Consider the following 18,719-nt stretch of genomic DNA (forward strand, 5'->3'; position numbering starts at 1 on the left):
GATGAAACAGAGTAAAACAAAATTTAATAACATTCTAAGAAGACTTGACAAATCTATGATTTTAGTGTAAATTTTTGGTGATGTTTAGTTTAGTTTAGTTTTGTTTTGTTTTGTTTTGTTTGAGACAGGGGCTCAGGCTGGTGGAGTGGCTCAAGTAACAGAAGGCCTGCTTAAAAATCATAAGGCCCTGAGATCAAACCTCAGTACTGCCAAAACAAAAAAAAAAAAAAACCAGAGAGACGGGATCTTATGATGTAGCCCAAGCAGGCCTCAAATTCTTTACCCTCCTAGCTCAGTTTATCAAGTACTGGGATTACAGACATGTATCACCATGCCCAGCTTAGTGTAAATTTTTAACAAACTTCTTTCAATAATTGAGAAATTATGTAAATTAAACATCTTTAAGGAATATAGGTGATCTAGACAATTAGGTTAGTAACTTTGCCCTGAAAGACGTATGAGGAATTTTGTACCCAGCAAAAGAAAAACAAAAGCATCATTCTTCTCAAGTACATACTTAACAAAAATTGACCACAAATAGACCATAGAGCAACCTCAATCCATAGCAAAGAATGAGCCTCACAAATGTTCTCTTAATATAAAACAATTCAATTACAATTCTAACAAAAAGATAACTAAAAACTCCCATGTTAATATATTATTTTTGAAAAATTATATTTCTAAGTCAGTTATATATTTTTTAAAAATCTATATAAATGCATGAACTGCTACAAATATGAAATTATAATAGTATATCTTATTGGATGCAACTACTGCTGGCAGTGCCCAGCCATATCCCCCCTAACAGATTGATGTGCCCATCTTTCAGTGGCCATGACTGTTGATGGCTAGAAGCTCATATCCCCTGCTTCTCCAGAGATTTGCCCTCTGTGGATGGGAACCATTCCACCTGAGAGACTAGGCTTCTGCCCGCCATGCCTACAGCAGTCTGAAGCCAATCACTGACTGGAGTAGCAGTACAAAAGTCTAGACCACTTGCCTCCAGGCGGGACCTATTCTGTGGCCATTTCTGCTTCAGAGCATCCCACAGGATCAAGCCAAAGCTACACTCCAGCTGAACACATCCTTATTTAGGTCCATTCTCTGCCTCATCCAGCTTCCTCAGCTCCCTTCTTCTGAGCACCCTCCCTCTATAAATCACATGCACAAGAATCCCCATTACAGGCTCTGCTTCTCAGAAGCAGGACCCAAGATTGATGTATAACCATAAATGGTACTATTAGATAAGAACAAAGGCTGAAAATTATTGAGCTATGCAGCCAACTAGTCATGAGAGAATAAATAAGAGAATAAATCTGAAGAAGACAAATGGAATGAAATTATAAGATTTAGAAATTAAGTGTGTAAAGCCAGGTTTCACAGTCTGTAATCCCAGCACTTGGGAGGCAGAGGCAAGGGGATTGTGAGTTCAAGACCAGCCTGAGCTACACAGTGAGACCTTGTCTCAAAAAAAAAAAAAAAAAAAGAAGAAAAAGAATTAAATGCATATAAAATATATAAGAAAGAGGGCACAGCATAACAATATGAAAAATGAAAAAAATATTCATAATGGTAGAAAAACTCAGAAATTTAGCTATAATCAACTATAAAATAAACTATGAATAACATTTTACCACCAAACTTAAAAGCTTAAATGAAAAATACAATTTCTAGGAAAATATATCTATCAAAAGGTGACTCAAGATGGCAGAGTAGCTAAAGTGGTAGAGTGCCTGCCTAGCAAGTGCAAGGCCCTGAGTTCAAACCCTACTACTGCCAAAAAATAGGTTCTTGTGGTTTGATAGGCAGTTTCTCCAAAGCAATTAAGAAACAGCTCATTCAAATCTCATACAAATTGTTTTAAAAAATAGGAAGGTAATATTCCCCAATTCATTTCATGAAGCTATAAAAATCTTAATACCCAAACCAAACAAGAACAAAATGAGAAAGAAAAGTCAAGGATCAATATCATTTATCAATATAGTTATAAACATTTAAAACAAAATTCTACATTCTGTATCTAGTAACGTATGCAAAGCAATAATATATTAGATTTACCTCCAGAATTCAGAAATTATTCAACATTAAAATGTACTAACTATACACTTAGAGAATTAACAAAAATTTTAAATATACAAGATTATCTCAAATGAGGAAAAATCATTTTTAAAAAAATTCATGCCCTTTAAGGATTAAAAATTCCTAGGTATCTAGAAACAGAATGGAACTTCCTAAACCTGGTAAAAGGCTCCCTAGTGGTCTAGTGACCCAGGGTTCAGTTCCAGATCAGGGAACCTTTCCCCTTAGCTGGGCTCCTATGGCTCATGTCTGTGATCCTAGCTATTTGGGAGGCAGAGATCGGGAGGATCATGGTTTGAGGCCAGCCTGGGCAAATAGTTTGCAAGATCCCATCTCCAAAATAACCAGAGCAAAATGGACTAGAGATTTGGTTCAAACCATAGAATGCCTGCTTTGCAAGTGCAAAGCCCTGAGTTCAAACCCTAGCCCCATCAAAAAGACCAAAACAAAACAAACACCTGGTAAAAGATATCCACCAAATCCGTAAAAAAAAAAAATCATAGAATAAACCAAGGATTTCCACTGCCTCTTTAAAACAACTTATTAATATATGATAGTTATACAGGGAGGTTTGTTGTCACACTTCTATGTATACATATATTGTTCCCCAGTTCACTGCCTCTTTTTACCTTGTACTAAAAGTCTTGGTCATCCTCCTTCTAAAAATTCAGGATAATTAACTTCACATAGAAATAAACAATAGAAAATTACCAAAGCCAAATCCCACATAATGTTATTATCAAAAAAGAGAGGCTGGCCATGGTGGCCCATGCCTGTAATTCCAGCTACGCAGGAGCAGACGTAGGAGAATCCGGGTCTGAGTCGGTCTGGGACAAAAACACAGGACCCTATCTGAAAAACAGCTAACATAATAAGGTGTGGGGGTGTGACTCAAGCCGAGTGCGTGCCTAACAAGCTCCAGGACCTGAGTTCAAATTCCAGTAGGAGGAAGAGAGGGAGAAAAGAAAAATAAGGAACAAAATAACATCCTTGTAACAATGAACATAAGACAGATTGTAAAATGTCATCTATCAAAATGAGTTAAAAGACATTGGAAATTACATAATATCTTAAATAGCAACATAACTGAGACTAGGAAAACTTAGAATTAATGTGACAGCATTTGAGAAAGAATTTGAAATAAAACAAAATGTCACTGAAGAAATAAAGACAAAACTAGAATGAATAAACTTTCTTTAAGGTACAACTAGGGAACTATACACACCACATGCGCTCCTTTCTCATTGACCACAAGGCCACAGCTAGCTGGAGGGGAGCTTGGGAAACAAAGTCATAGCTGGGCCATTAAGCACCCAGAAAATATTTATATTGCTTTAGAATAAAAGGAAAATTGAAAAGATAGAATGTGATTTATTCATCTTTCTAACAGTCTACTCTTGGCCATCGTCCCAAGTACCTGGCTATCTGTAAGAAGGTGGCTTTGAAAAGACACACATCCTAAGCAAGAGATGAGACTGGGACCCGAGATCCTCTCAAGACTTACAGTCTTGCACAGTAGGCAACTGACTAGCAGCAAAGGTCAGAACACAGCCATTACCTTCACATCAAAGTCAATTATTTCATATGCCCTCGGGGGAATTAACACTAATCTGAATAAGGGAAGTTGTCACATATATAGGACGATGAACAAAAGTTAAGTTTTCAAACATTAAAAAAAATATGAAAAAAGATATTCCTTGGGTGAGGCTACTTAAGCATCAAATTGCACCTGAAGCAACCCTGAAAGCTATACAGAAGCCTAGAAGGGCATATGCTTCAAAGTCCCCTTTAAATGGAAGAGAATTCATCTCCAAGTGGCAATGCCAAGGTCAAAGAAGAAATGAACAGGATCAAGAACTCCATTGTCAGACAGGGAGTTCCACGGTTCCTGCCCACCCAATGGGACTTGAACTACTGACTGCTGTGCAGGTTTTCCATTCTCTCACTTACCAAATGAGAATTTTTGTTCTACTTACCTTGTTCTCACTCCAGTATTGTACACAGTCCATGCGTGGTGTGGGCCAGATAACTTGTCATTTCTTTTATAAGCCATTCAACCCAGAGTTTAACCAGCCCTGGTGGACAAAACACACATCTCCCATAAATCCTGGCCGTTAAGCTAGAATTATTAATTGAGTAACAGTTTTGGGCCATTTCTCTTGTTGAGGGGAGCAAAGATTTTTGTATATGTGGTAGCATGGAAGTGCCTCTCTTTTGAGTAAGAGGAAGCACCCCTGTATCTCACCCCAAGGGGCATAGATGTATTGCACAAGCACATCTAAAGAAACCCTCTCTAATTTTTCAACTCTCTCTCTGCTTCACCAACAAATTTTATGGGCCAGGGAATGGAGCCATCTGTGGCTCCCAAAACATCCCCACCAGTGGTCTAAGAGGACTTCCTCTTGGCATTGGGATGGGGCCACCTATTTTCTCTTTGATCCTCAATAGAAGTCAAGGCACAAAGGTCTGTTTTTAACATCCTACCATGTTAGAGGGTGACAACCCAGCAGAGGCCTTCAAACCTCAGGGATATTTTTTAAACTGTGACCATAAGGCTAAAATAAGCGTTTCCTCTGTGGGAGGGAATGTTTGGAGGGGATCACTTAATTCCAACTCTTTTTTTCATGAATGAAAAAATAAATAAATAAAAAGCTCTTGCCACGAACATCCTCCAAGCTCGGAAATTCCACAGTTAACACAGCTCCCAACCCCACTTCCTGCTGCAGAAGGAAGAATGGGTTCCGGTCCAGATATTCTGGGCCCAGCCTTGGCTGGCTTCCCTGGGCAGATGCCACATTCCTCCTCCACCCCTATGTCCCATCACAGCTTTCCTCTTCCTCAGCTGGGTACTAAGGGGCAATGGAGAATGCAGACCACATTTCAAAGGTCTCTCCCTTCCTCCATCCATCCATCTCTCAGTCTCAACTCCTCCCTACTGCTTATGAAGCAAACCCTGAATGGTATCTCTCTACTTCGTGCTGTACTTGTCACTCAAGCCCTTGGAATCTTGATTTTGCCCTCATCACTTCAGAGATGGTTCTGAATGACACTGTCCTCAGTGGACCTTTGTACATCCTCCTCTGACCTACCCCCCCTGGGAATCATTTCCTCCTTCCTTAGAAGTGTACTTAGTTTCTTTGGCATCAGCTTCTGGCTTTCCTATCACCTCTCTGGATGCTCTTTCTTGGTCTCTTTCTTCCAACCGACTCATAAATGTGTCAGTTTGGGTTTCAGCCCACTTCTCTAAAGCCACACTCTCCTCTCAGATTTGCCATCCATATGCTAATCACCCACAAATCTACCATCTGCAATCTAGACGAGTCCCCTGATCTTTTATACAAACTCCTAACTACCAGATGTCACCACTTGGATAAACCTCAAACACTTCAGACAAAACATGAGTGAAAGGAAGCCCATTTCCTCACCCACCCATAAAATCCGATTTCTTTTTAAAAATTGCCTGACTTAGCCAAAGCACCAGTATCAAACCAGTTGCTAAAGCCAGAAACTTGGATGCTTTGTCACATGTTGACTTGTGTCCTTACTCGTGTCTAGTTAAAAGCCAAGCCCAGTCAATTGTACCTCCCTAGTAACCTTCCTTTCCATTCACTCGAGTTTGGGCTTCAGTGATCTCTTGGATGCTGCATAACTCCTGCCCAGTCCCTGTGCTTTCTTCTTCTTCTTTCTTTGCGATACTGGGGTTTGAACTCAGGGCTTCATGTTTGCAAAGGAGTCACTGTACCTCTTTAGCCACATGTCCAACCCTTTTTGCTCTAATTATTTTTGAGATAGGATCTCACTTCTTGTTCAGCCAGCCTGGACAGTGATCCTCCTGATTTCAGCCTCCATTAACTGGGATGACAGATGCACCACTGTGCCTGGCCAAACAATATTCTTGAGCATGTGGGAAGATAAATTTTTCTGACATAAAAATCAGATCCTGAGACAACACCTCCCACTCCCCCTCAACACCTGTGGCTCTGCACCTTCCTTATGTCCTCCAGGTTTCAGCTCAGATGTCACCTGCCTCTCTGAAATACTTTCTCTGACTACCCCCCACCTCCACCTTCACCATCACCAAATCCTGATGACTCCCAAAGCACCCACCATACTGTGGGCTCCTGGAGAGCAGAACTGGGTCTTGGTTTCAGAGTTGTTCTACTCAGGAAATGCTGAATCAAGACTTAAATAACAAAATAGGCTATTGCTTGATAATTTCAGAGAAGGTTTTATGGAGGGGCTTATCATAGACTCTGAATGTATGATCTAGATAGGTGAAGCAGTTCAGAGAAACACCAATGGAGGGAAATGGCCTTGACTGCATTTGCTTGTTCAGTGAAGAACACTGCTTGATCACAATCAGGTTGAATGAAAATCTGAAGTCATAATCCTGGCCACAAGAAGTTGCTATCACAGGATTAGACTGAGGTTTAAGAAGAGCTGCCCAATGCAGGTGCATATGCTTTTTTTTTTTAATTGGTGCATATGCTTTTGACAGCAACCCCAGTTCTTGGAATCTACCCTAAAGTTACACCTCTGCAAATACAAAACATCAAGGTGTTTCATTATAGGATTATTTGAAATAGAAAATGTTTGGAAACAACCCACATGTCTGTCTACAGTGGGTTGGTTGAATAAATTCTGGCACATCTACACAGGTGTGCAAAAGAATGAGGATGACATATATGGAATGACTTCCAGGATGTAAGTGAAAGAGCATGTATAAAAATGAAAAGTGCGAGCAGTATGAATAATATACATTTCCCGTGACATAAAAATAAAAGGCAAATAAGATATAGTGACACAGATATAGAGAACCTGGGTTATTTTTACATAAATTAAACACTAGGACACACTAGAAATAAATGAGAAGTTACCAACAGGGGGCAGCAGAAACACGACTTGAGAAAGAGGGATCAAAGCCTGACTGCTGTCACAAAGCACTAACTTTTAAAACTTGCAAGTGTTTTATATATTCAAAAACTAAACTAAGAAGAAAAAAAGCAAACCCTGAAATTGAAACAAATGTATCTGACTACATATCAGATTGGTAACAACCACTAAGAAAAAAATTATTTCAATTAACTTTAAACATAGTATTCTGATTATATATCTATGGTGGGATATAGTCCCAGGATAAATATATACAAACCAATCTTAACCCTCATTTAGGGGGTTATTGCTAAGTTATTTTATATATATTTTAGGATAAGCAATGTTGTTGGTATTGGGGCAGAAAACCATACTTCAAAGTAAATGCCTCAGAAGCAAAGTTTCTCTCTGATCTTTCCCTGCCCTTCTGTTTCTCCCCTTCATCTTCCTCCAAGGCAAGTTAGAGAAACAGGATTCCTCTTCCCCAAGTCAGGTCATAGAAATTAGAATCCCTTTTCCTCAAAATCAGCCATAAAACCTAAAAATAATACTCTAAGCTTCCCCACCTCATTGTGTAATAGCAGGCTGTTAAAAAAAAATAGTAAGACCCTCATCCCAGAGGGGACCTTCCTGTCTTCTACAACTGAGAGGCCAAGAAGAATAGTCACAGCCTCTCTGGTTTTCCCACTCATCTATTTCCATTGGCTCAGAACTTTCTTATCTGATCACATTGCTACACAGTTGTCCCTGCGTCATAACTCCCCCTGGCTCTGTGGGTCTTTAGTCTGGACGTTTCTGTGTCACTAAAGCTGTTATCAAACAAATGAGTTATGCTTTTCTCTTGTTGATTTTTGTTATGGGATCTTGTCCACAACACTTTACAATGGGCAGGAAAGAGATCATCCATTTTTCCACCCCTATGTTAGCAACCAATAATTCTCTTATACTTAAGAGAAATGAGACAAATCTTTGAAAATCTAGGAAGATTTTTGTTTTGGTTTTGGTTTTGGTGGAACTGGGATTTGAACTCAGGGCTTTGTGCTTGTAAAGCAGGCTCTTTACCTCTTGTTGTTGTTGTTATTGTTATTTATTTATTTATTTTTATTTTATTTTTTATGACACTGAAGTTTGAACTGAGGGCCTCACACTTGCTAGGCAGGCACTCTTTCCACTTGAGCCACTCCACCAGTCTCAGGTGCTTTACCTCTTGAGCCATGCGTCCAGTTCATTTTTTCTCTGGTTATTTTGGAGAAGGAGTCTTGTGAACTATTTGCCTGGGCTAGCCTCAAAATTCAATCCTCCCAGTCTCAGCCTCCCTGAGGCATGAACTAACCGCACTGGGCTAGTGTAGGAAAATTTTTTAAACCTTATAATATTAAGTCTGAATGAACTATATCAATATGAACTTACATCTTTCCTTTTATTTTGTTTTCAATTAACATAATTAATTTTATGTATTTATGGGTCACAGTCTGATGTTTCCATATATCTATACATTCTGTAATAATCTAATCAGGGCATTTAGCATATATATCACCTCACACATTTATCATCTCTTTGTAGTGAGAACATTCAAAATCCTCTCTTCTAGCTATTTTGAAATATTCAATACAATATTGTTAATAGTCACCCTACTATGAGATAAACACCAGCACGTGTTCTGCCTTTCTAACTGTAACTTTGACTTGTTGACCACCCTCTCCTTATCCTCTCTCCCTAATACCCTGTCCAGACTCTGGTAATCACTATTCATTCTACTTTCTACTTCTGTGAGACCAATTTCATTAGATTCCACATAGGAGTGAGATCGTGTGACACTTGTCTTTCTGTACTTAGCTTATTTCACTTAACATAATCTTCTCCAGGTTCATCCATGTTGCTGCAAATGACCACACGTCATTCTGTTTTATAGCTGAGTAGTATTTCAGTGCATATATAACCCACATTCCTTTATCCATTCTTCCATTGCTGGTTGTCTCCATTTGCTGGCTAGTGTAAATAGTGCTGCAGTGAACACGAGAGTGCACCTGTCTCTTCAACAAACCAATTTCATGTTCTTCAGACACATTGAACTTATAATATTTTGAAAACATATTTTCTAACAGATCTTGGCTTCCAAATACATCCTGCACTAAAAAAACCAGAGCTCTTGGAAAAATGGCTGCTTCTAGGAAAATACAAAGTGAGCCAAGAGCATCGTGTCCCAGAAAGCAAGGAGGAACCCAAAGATTTCACTGGGCCTTGTTAAAAGGACATATGACCCAGCATGATGGGCTTACACCAAGTTTGGGATACTTTGAATATCAAAAAGAGCAATGACTGTGATTGGTAGCAAAACACTGAATAATATATAATCCATAGGGACACAATGATATTTTTAAATCACCACTTCTTTAATCCCCAATATGATAATTGATTCAGGTCAGGATCATATAGAAATAATAAAGCAATTAGGTATAAGGTGGGCATGAGTGGGAAATTTACAAGGTGTCAAAATAAAAGCCCACCTATTAATTGCAAAGGGGAAACATGCCTTTCACCCAAGAGATCAGGGGCTTTGCCAAGCAATCAAAGGCAGTGAAGCAATCCACTGCTGTGAACTACCTATGAAATATTTGTTCAATCTAATCAGCATTTAATAATGTGTAAAGTTTGAATGTACTTGAACCTTTAAAGGTAATTTCCAGGTTAGAGAAAATTCAAGGAAGAGAGGAACAAATAAAACAATCTCACAAGAAGACAAATTAATTCAGATTATAGGACATTACCCCAGAAATGCCACAGACGCTTCAAAAAGTTAAAGCATCAGGGAAAAAAACAGGTGGATGTTTTAGGTTAAAAGCCAAGCATGGTGGTGCCTATCTGTTATCCCAGCACTCGGGAGGTAGAGGCAAGAAGCTCCCAGGTTCCAGGCCAGCCTGTGCTATAGAGTGAGACCTTGTCTCAGAGAGAGAGAGAATAAAGAAATATAACACCAAATACCACATAAGGACCTTGATTGGATCTTGGTTCAAAATATAGATAATGACACAAGATATTCTTAATGCAAGTAAGGAAACTGAACATTGATGGGACATTAAGTAAAATAATGGAGTTATTAGTATCTTAGGTGTGAAATGTCACTGTAGTTTCAAGAGAGACTGTCCTTAGATGTATCAGAAGCATTGGGAGGGAAAATATCATGGTATTTGCGATTTACTTTTAAATGTTTCAGGAGAAAAGTGTATTTTGAATATGTATATATATATTCAAATATGTATATATATTCTTTATATATACATATAAAGAAAATGTTTCTAAAACACAATTTTGAATCTACGTGGCAAAGCATATTGCATATGGTACAGATGTTATTACAGTGTCCTCTCCACCTTTCTTATGCCGAGGTGTCACAACAGAGTTAAGGAAGCAGAAGTTTCCCTGTGTTGATGGGGTGAGAGGAAGCTGGTACTCCAGGGCTAGATGTGGGGGTGTTTATAATTATTTTTATAGCTTCACTTTCCATTATTGCACACATGCTTCATGTTCATTGCAGAAAGTCTCAAAAATGCAAATAAACATAAGGACATCAATAGAGATCATGCATAATCACAGCTCCCAGAAAAAATAATTAATGCTGTGACTGTTCCACTGTATTCCCAGGCTGTGTCTTGTAAAGTGTTTATTTAATTGGATCTCACTCCAGCCTCCCAGGCTCCTGGGTATGTTTGGACTGTAGTTGCCCAGGTTTTGCTGCTCTCTCAGAGCCGCTGCCCCGTGAAGTGCAAGTGCAAGGAGCTGGCTGGATCTCAGACAGGTCGCCCCACTGTCCTGGCTAACACCAGCTCTGTACTCCCAGTGGGCTCTAGAGGTAGACACTGTGTCAGTGGTGAGGCCTGGGACTCCGGGAGGGACTGGCATCTTCTGAGGAGCAGTGAGGCTCTGGCTTCGGTGATTAGCTCTCTGAAAGGACCCAAAGCCATAAGCTCACACAAACAATACACTTCTACACAACCTGCTTGCTCATGTAAACTCACCTCAATACACATGCTAACACACCTCTGCACACAGCCACACAACAAACTTCTATACACGTGACCACACCTCTGCACAAGTCATGAAAACATACCTCTACACACATGCTAACATGCTCCTGCACCTAGTCATGCAACCTACAACTATACACATGCAAACACACACCTCCGCACACTCATGCAAATGCACCTCTCTACACATGGGAGTATACCTCTCACAGTCATACAAATGCATCTACATACACATGTGAATGCACACTTCTGCATACAGTTGTGCAAATGTACATCTATACACATGGAACACTACTCTGCACACAGTCATAGCAACACAACTCAACACACATGTGAACATACACCTCTTCACACAGTCATGCAAACACACCCTTGTACACACATGAATACACCTCTGCACACAGTCTTGCTAACGCACCTCCCTATACATGTGGGCACGCCTCTCACACAATCATGCAAACACATTATTGTACACATGGGAACATCTCTGCACAGTCATGCAAATGCAACTCTATACTTGTGGGAACCCACACCTATACACATGCATATACAAGCACACCTCAACACTCAACATATGCAGACACACAAAGACACACGGACTCACAAACACACACAAACTTGCCATTCACTCTGCTACTCCCTCACATATTAAATAGGGAAAGTTACCGATGTTATGCCTCTCTGCCTCTCTGCCTCTCTCTCTCTCTCATTTTTGTGATACTGGGGTTTGAACTCACTGCTTTGTGTTTGGTAGGCAGCTGCTCTACCACTTGAGCCATGACTCCAGGCCTTTTTGCTCTAGCTACTTTTTCAGACACAGTCTTAAGCTTTTTGCCCAGGCTGATCTCGACCATGATCCTTCTACCTGCACCTCCTGTGTAACGGGATCACAACACCCAGCTCTCTCTCTCTTTTATTTTTTTTTTTTCTATTGAAAACAAGGGCAGCAAGGGGAGGAGAACAGGTTTTTTTGTATTTCCTAGACTCCCTGTGAAATGTGTCCTTCTCAGGTCTGGGCCAAAGGTGGAGAAGCTGATTCTTTGAGACCAAGAAGAACATGACCCAATCATAGCTGGCAGCCACTAGGGCCCATGTGTGACTCAGGGCCTCCTGACTCCAGAAGGGTCTCCTGGCTGACTTTCTAGTCAAACTGCAGAGGAGAATCAAGTACCAACATCTGCCAACCTGTCAGGCAAAATCCTGCAAGCCAGGTTTCTTTTAATTTCGTAAAGCCAAACCGGTGACTTTGATTTTTTGCACCAGGGTGCTGTATGGTAATTCACACCTGTTGTGCCAACAGCAGCTCAAGGCATTTGGAAACAGCAGAAAGTTGAGGCAATTGAAATCTAGCACAGGCCCAATTCATGGAGGGGCTCTGGAAGGTATTTCCCATCAGAATGTCCCACCTGGAGACCAGGGGTCCAAGGCCAGCAGTCATGGACTAGGCTCCAAAGCCTGGGTGGGCATTTCCAGGTGTGATGATCCTGCACAGGGAGAAGGGACAGGAAACCTAGCAGCCGATGCTCATCCCCAGCACCAGGGAGCAGCAGACCAGCTGCTAAAAGAATGAAGTCAGTGACTGGTCCATCTTCTCCAAGGAACTCTTGTGCCAGCAGCAGCTCCAAGGCATGGTTCCCACATTTGGGCAAGAGTCTGAATTTCCTGGAGGGTCCCTTAAAATGCATGCCGCTAGGCCCATCTCCAGAGCTTCTAACTGAGCAGATCTGTCTAGGGCAGCTCCCAAGAATGAGCATTTCTAACCAGGTCCCAAGTCATGCAGGGGCTGCTGGTCTGGAGTCCTCATTTTAAGAGCCACACAGCTAAGCACTTGGGACAAGCAGCTCCCAGCAATTATAGGCTGAGTGAGGGATGCAGGTGGGATTTCCTGATAAAAACTTTGCTAGCATTAGTTTCTCGGAGGCATGGCTCAAGAAGTACAGTGCCTGCTTCCCAAGCTCAAAGCCCTGAGTTCAAACCCAAGTTCCACAAAAACAAAACAAAAAAATCAGGTGTTCAGTCCCCTGCCACACAGTAATTTGGAGCAAAGGTAGGGGGAAGAACAGGGCAGAAGCTTCATAGCTATTCACGAAGAGCCAAAGACCCTAAGAGCCAAAGGGACATGTGCATTAAGACAGTTCCTTAACAGCAGACCCAGTCTTGAGTCCAAGCCTTTCACCTGACACCCTGGGGTGTGTTCCAGGAAGACTTTCACAAGCAGAGCAAGGTTTCTCACACCTCAAAACAGCCTACAGGGGCCTCCCCTCCCAGAAGGGGCTTTTGCCTTTGCAAGGAAATGAACACTGCATAAACTGGCTTATGCAAAAGAGAATTCATTTGTTTGTATAACTGAAAGTTTTCCAAGATATCTATCTAAGATATCTATCTAGATTTAGGAATGGCTTGATCAGGGCTAAAGCAATGTCTCTATATCTCAGCCCTGCCTTCTTTCAGGTTGGCTCCTGCCCTGGATTTAAAAGAGTGGAAAGAGCTCCAAGCCTCATCTGATCTCAGCAGGCCCAGCAAGGAAGAGCCTCTTCCTGGTTACTCAAGTCCCAGTATCAGCTTTGGTTAAGCCTGGATAACCAGTTAGCATAGGCCTAGGTCCTGGTGCCTTACTGAGCAGGGCCCAAGAGGAAAGGAGCAGAGGCCCCCTCCAGGGAAAATCCACTACTAGGAAAAGGGACAGTGGAGGTGGAACCCCAAACCAGCAGATACCCCCTGAGAGAGTGCTGCCACGTGTCAACTGGGCAGGTCACCTGGATGTCTGTCTATCTAATTGTTTGGCTGCCTGATGTTTGGTTATTTGGTTGCCTAGTACCTAGTTATCAACTTTTCTGGTTCCCTAGTCACCTGATCAAAGGGGGCCTGTTTTGGGGTGGGGACTCTCTAGTTGAGGGAACCATCTTGCCTCCATCAGGCCCTAAAGCTGGAGAAAAAGATACAATGGCTCAGTCCTTGGTACCTTATCTGAGGATGTTGTTGGGGGTGTGGGGAAGTGTCCCTACTTAAGTGAGGAACTGAGGGGTACATCCTTGACTGAGGTCATGGCTACTTGGCCCATGACCTGACTGTCCCTGATTTGGGGGTACAGCAGAGAAAAAATTCCAGTCAGGGACCCAGAAGAAAATAGATGTATATTTGAATTAATATACTTCTAGAAGAGTTTAATCAAGGAATTTGATGTAAAGGGCTTCAGAACGACCCTCCCCACCGCAGGCCTAAATCTCTCCCCTGCCAGCCCGTCATGCTGTCTGCTCGGGCACCAAACCTCAGAGTACAGCCTCACCCTCTTCCAAAGTCTCTTTTAGAGAAAGAGACTGACACCTCAAAGCAACTTACAATTTAGCAAATTGCTGTCAGGACCTGCTATCTCATAGGTAAAGCTTTATACAAAATGGCAATCCAAGCCAGGTATGGTGTTGCACACCTGTAATCCCAGCAGTTAGGAGGCTGAGGCCAAAAACTTATTAAGAATTTCAAGATAGAGGGCTAGTGGAGTGGCTCAAGTGGTAAAGCGCCTGCTAGCAAGCATTAGGCCCTGAGTTCAAACCCAAGTGCAACCAAAAAAAAACAAACAAGAATTTCAAGATGGCAATAGTAGAGCAGGACACCAAGGGCAGGGCCCTGCACAGGTGCACACATTGTACTCTCATGATCATACGAAGCTTTGGGCAGGGGGTGTCAAGATATTTCAAGGGAAGGGATAGCAGAGACAGCAGGATTCTGGAATCACCTCAAGGCTGGTGAACCCTGCTAAGGGAGCCCTTAGCAGGGAGGGTGAGAACCCAGAGGTGGAGAGGGCTGTGAGAAGAGAGTTGACTAGAAGAGAGTAAGAAAGAATAGGAGAGAGTAGGACAAGGACCCAGCCAGGCCACCTGGCTCTCTGGAGGGAGCTGGGGGATAAATGCCTACCTCCCTTCAGCCCCCTGCCTTCAATTTCCAGTTGCCACTCCCATTGGTCACACCTAGCCAGCCAGATGGAGCCCCTGGGCCTCCACACAGCTCAGTCTCTTGGAGCACAGGGTGCCAAGAAGAGCTACAGGGGAGATGGAGAGCCTAGAACAGCTCTGGGTGCAGGAAATGCATCTAATTAGCAGGCAGGAGGGCCTGTTGAGACTTGAACCCAGAGGCTGGCTGGTGTCCAGGAATAAGAAAGGGTCTCAGAGGATCCCAAAGAACTCCCTGAGCAGGCCTGGCACACAAAGGAGCTCAGGCTGACTAGGAAGGATGGCCTACTCCGGCCAGCCAGGCCATAGGCAGGAAAAGCCCTGACACTTCTGTGGCTCCAGGAACCTAGAGAGTCCAGTGGAATCTTCAGAAGGCTCTTCAGAAGAGAGGCCCAGTGAGAATGGGAGCTGGCCAGAGACCTCTGGGTTTCAGGATCTTGGAAGTAATGGGTGTCTGGAGTTGAGGGAAGAAGAGGCTTATTTTGTCTTGCGGTCATTGATCTTCCCTGAGCAGCTGTAGGGCTCCTCCTTGGTGCAAGGAAAAGAGCTGATGAAACTGAACATCAATCAGCTGCAGGCACAGCTAGCTTTTTGAATATGCAACTTGTACAGAGGTGCAAGGCCCCACACTTTGCTGTTACCATGTGGAAATTCTTGAACAAGAAATCCTACATCACTATTTTGCACTATTTTGCCATTATTCCTTAAGGGCAATGTGCTAACTTTTTCGAAAACAAGAGAGCAATGTTTAACAGTGAGGTTTCACACACAGAATGACAGTCCAGCAGAGCAGGTCATTTAGACTGAGGGGGGTTCAGCACATCGATGAATGCCACCTGCATCCAGGGCAGGTTCAGCACCTTGAAGAACATGAAGATCAAGAACACAGACATCCTCAGGTGACACCCTGAGCCTGTAAAGAACTAGCTGCCCTGCCTGATAGCCTAGGTGATCTAGCAGCCTGGTACCCAGGTACCCATTGTCTTCTTACATCCTAAGTCTTTGAAAGGGAGTAGTCAAGAACCAGCTTGGGGGAGCCCAAGGGCAGAGGTCAGAAGTGATAGACCAGGGAGCCACCATGTGAAGCAGGCCCCCTGAGATGTACCATGTCCTTATCTACTGCCCAGTATTCCTGACATGGTAGATGCCTTGTGGGCAGATGCCTCACAGAGGTAGCAAGTACTGTATCATCCCAACACCAAAATCTTGGGACCTATTCTGTGCAGGCCACTAACAAGATCTTCCCAGCAGCTCCATGAGGCAAACCCTATCATCACCCCTTGAGCAGAGTTTCATGGTCCTGGCCCCACAGTGGGTGTCAGAGCAGAACAAAGGCCCAAGCAGTGGGACAGGTGCTCCAGCAGTGGGACGCCATGATGTTGGAGGGTGGGTCTGCACCCTGAACTGTGTGTTCTATCTGGCCATGCACAGTAGGAAACACACTGTTGTTGAGACCTAGGCTAAAATCTATTCATTGTACAAGAAAGAGTAGGAAATACTCTGGAGTTAGTAGGTATAGGTAAGAACTTTCTCAATGAAACCCCAGCAGCACAGCAACTAAGAGATAGCATAGATAAATGGGACCTCATAAAACTAAAAAGCTTCTGTTCATCAAAAGAAATGGTCTCTAAACTGAAGAGAACACCCACAGAGTGGGAGAAAATATTTGCCAACTATACATCAGACAAAGGACTGATAACCAGAATATACAGGGAACTTAAAAAACTAAATTCTCCCAAAACTAATGAACCAATAAAGAAATGGGCACGTGAACTAAACAGAACTTTCTCAAAAGAAGAAATTCAAATGGCCAGAAAACACATGAAAAAATGCTCACCATCTCTAGCAATAAAGGAAATGCAAATTAAAACCACACTAAGATTCTACCTCACCCCTGTTAGAATAGCCATCATCAGCAACACCAACAACAACAGGTGTTGGCGAGGATGCGGGGAAAAAGGAACCCTCTTACACTGTTGGTGGGAATGTAAACTAGTACAACCACTCTGGAAAAAAATTTGGAGACTACTTAAAAAGCTGGACATTGATCTACCATTTGATCCAGCAATACCACTCTTGGGGATATACCCAAAAGACTGTTACTCCAGAGGCACCTGCACATCCATGTTTATTGCGGCACTATTCACAATAGCCAAGTTATGGAAACAGCCAAGATGCCCCAACACTGACGAATGGATTAAGAAAATGTGGTATCTATACACAATGGAATTTTATGCAGCCATGAAGAAGAACGAAATGTTATCATTCGCTGGTAAATGGATGGAATTGGAGAACATCATTCTGAGTGAGGTTAGCCTAGCTCAAAAAACCAAAAATCGTATGTTCTCCCTCATATGTGGACATTAGATCAAGGGCAAACACAACAAGGGGATTGGATTTTGAGCACATGATAAAAGCGAGAGCACACAAGGGAGGGGTGAGGATAGGTAAGACACCTAAAAAACTAGCTAGCATTTGTTGCCCTTAACGCAGAGAAACTAAAGCAGATACCTTAAAGCAACTGAGGCCAATAGGAAAAGGGGAACAGGTACTAGAGAAAAGGTGAGATCAAAAAGAATTAACCTAGAAAGTAACACCCACGCACAGGAAATCAATGTGAGTCAATGCCCTGTATAGCTATCCTTATCTCAACCAGCAAAACCCCTTGTTCCTTCCTATTATTGCTTATACTCTCTCTACAACAAAATAAGAAATAAGGGCAAAATAGTTTCTGCTGGGTATTGAGGGGGGGGAGAGGGAGGGGGCAGAGTGGGTGGTAAGGGAGGGGGTGGGGGCAGTGGGGAGAAATGAACCAAGCCTTGTATGCACATATGAATAATAAAAGAAAAATGAAAAAAATAAATAAATAAAAAATAAAATCTATTCATTGATTTATTAATTTGTTTATGATGAGTCAGATGTGCAATATATTCAAAGGCACAAATATTACATAGTTTTGGCAAATACACCTGTAAAACCTTCACATCTTTGAAGAATAGAAAACTATCATCATCCTAGGTAATTACTGTTGTGATTTTTTTATTAGTTATACAAAATAACGGGTGTCATGACATTTTCATGCATGTATACTGTATGCCTCAATCATATTCATCCATCACCTTCTCCTGTCCTCCTCCCTTGTCCTGTTGGCTCCACCTACCCTCAAATAGTCCCCCTTCTATTTTTATTTCTCTTTTTTCTTAATCTAAATTCCTCACATGAGAGAAAATATGCAATATTTGTCTTTCTGTTTCTAGCTTCTTTCACTTAACATGATGATCTTTGATTCCATCCATGACATAGCTTCATACTTCTTTATGGCTGAATAATACTCCATAAAATCTCTTTATAAACAAGGTCTCTAACTCTTTTAACAGCCCCATGAGAAAAGTCTTATTAGTTGCTCCCATTTCACGTGCAAGGAAACTGAGTCTCAAAATGATGTGTCGTGCCCAAGTCACACACACAGATTTTAAAAGGCAGGGCTGAAATTGAGCTCAGGTCTGTCTGATCTGTGGGAGATGTTAAGAAAAAGACGCCATGGCAGGAGATATTGCTGGGAAGATGAGGACCCTGCATACCATCGGGAGCTGCTGGAGAATTCTGGAGCAGTGACTCCATGGGGTCGGAGGTTCCCAAAGGTGTTTCAGCCTGGGTAGTAGCTGAAGGGTGCTGAGAGTGAGACTGGAGGTGGGAAGGGCAGACAGGCTTCTGCAATGGAGTGTTTTCCTGCTGCCTGTGGCTGCCTCGAGGTCCTGTGCTGCCCCCAAGTGATAGTTGAGCAGAAGTGATTCCT

The sequence above is a fragment of the Castor canadensis genome, chromosome 5 (assembly GCF_047511655.1).
Source record: "Castor canadensis chromosome 5, mCasCan1.hap1v2, whole genome shotgun sequence".
Taxonomy (NCBI): Eukaryota; Metazoa; Chordata; class Mammalia; order Rodentia; family Castoridae; genus Castor; species Castor canadensis.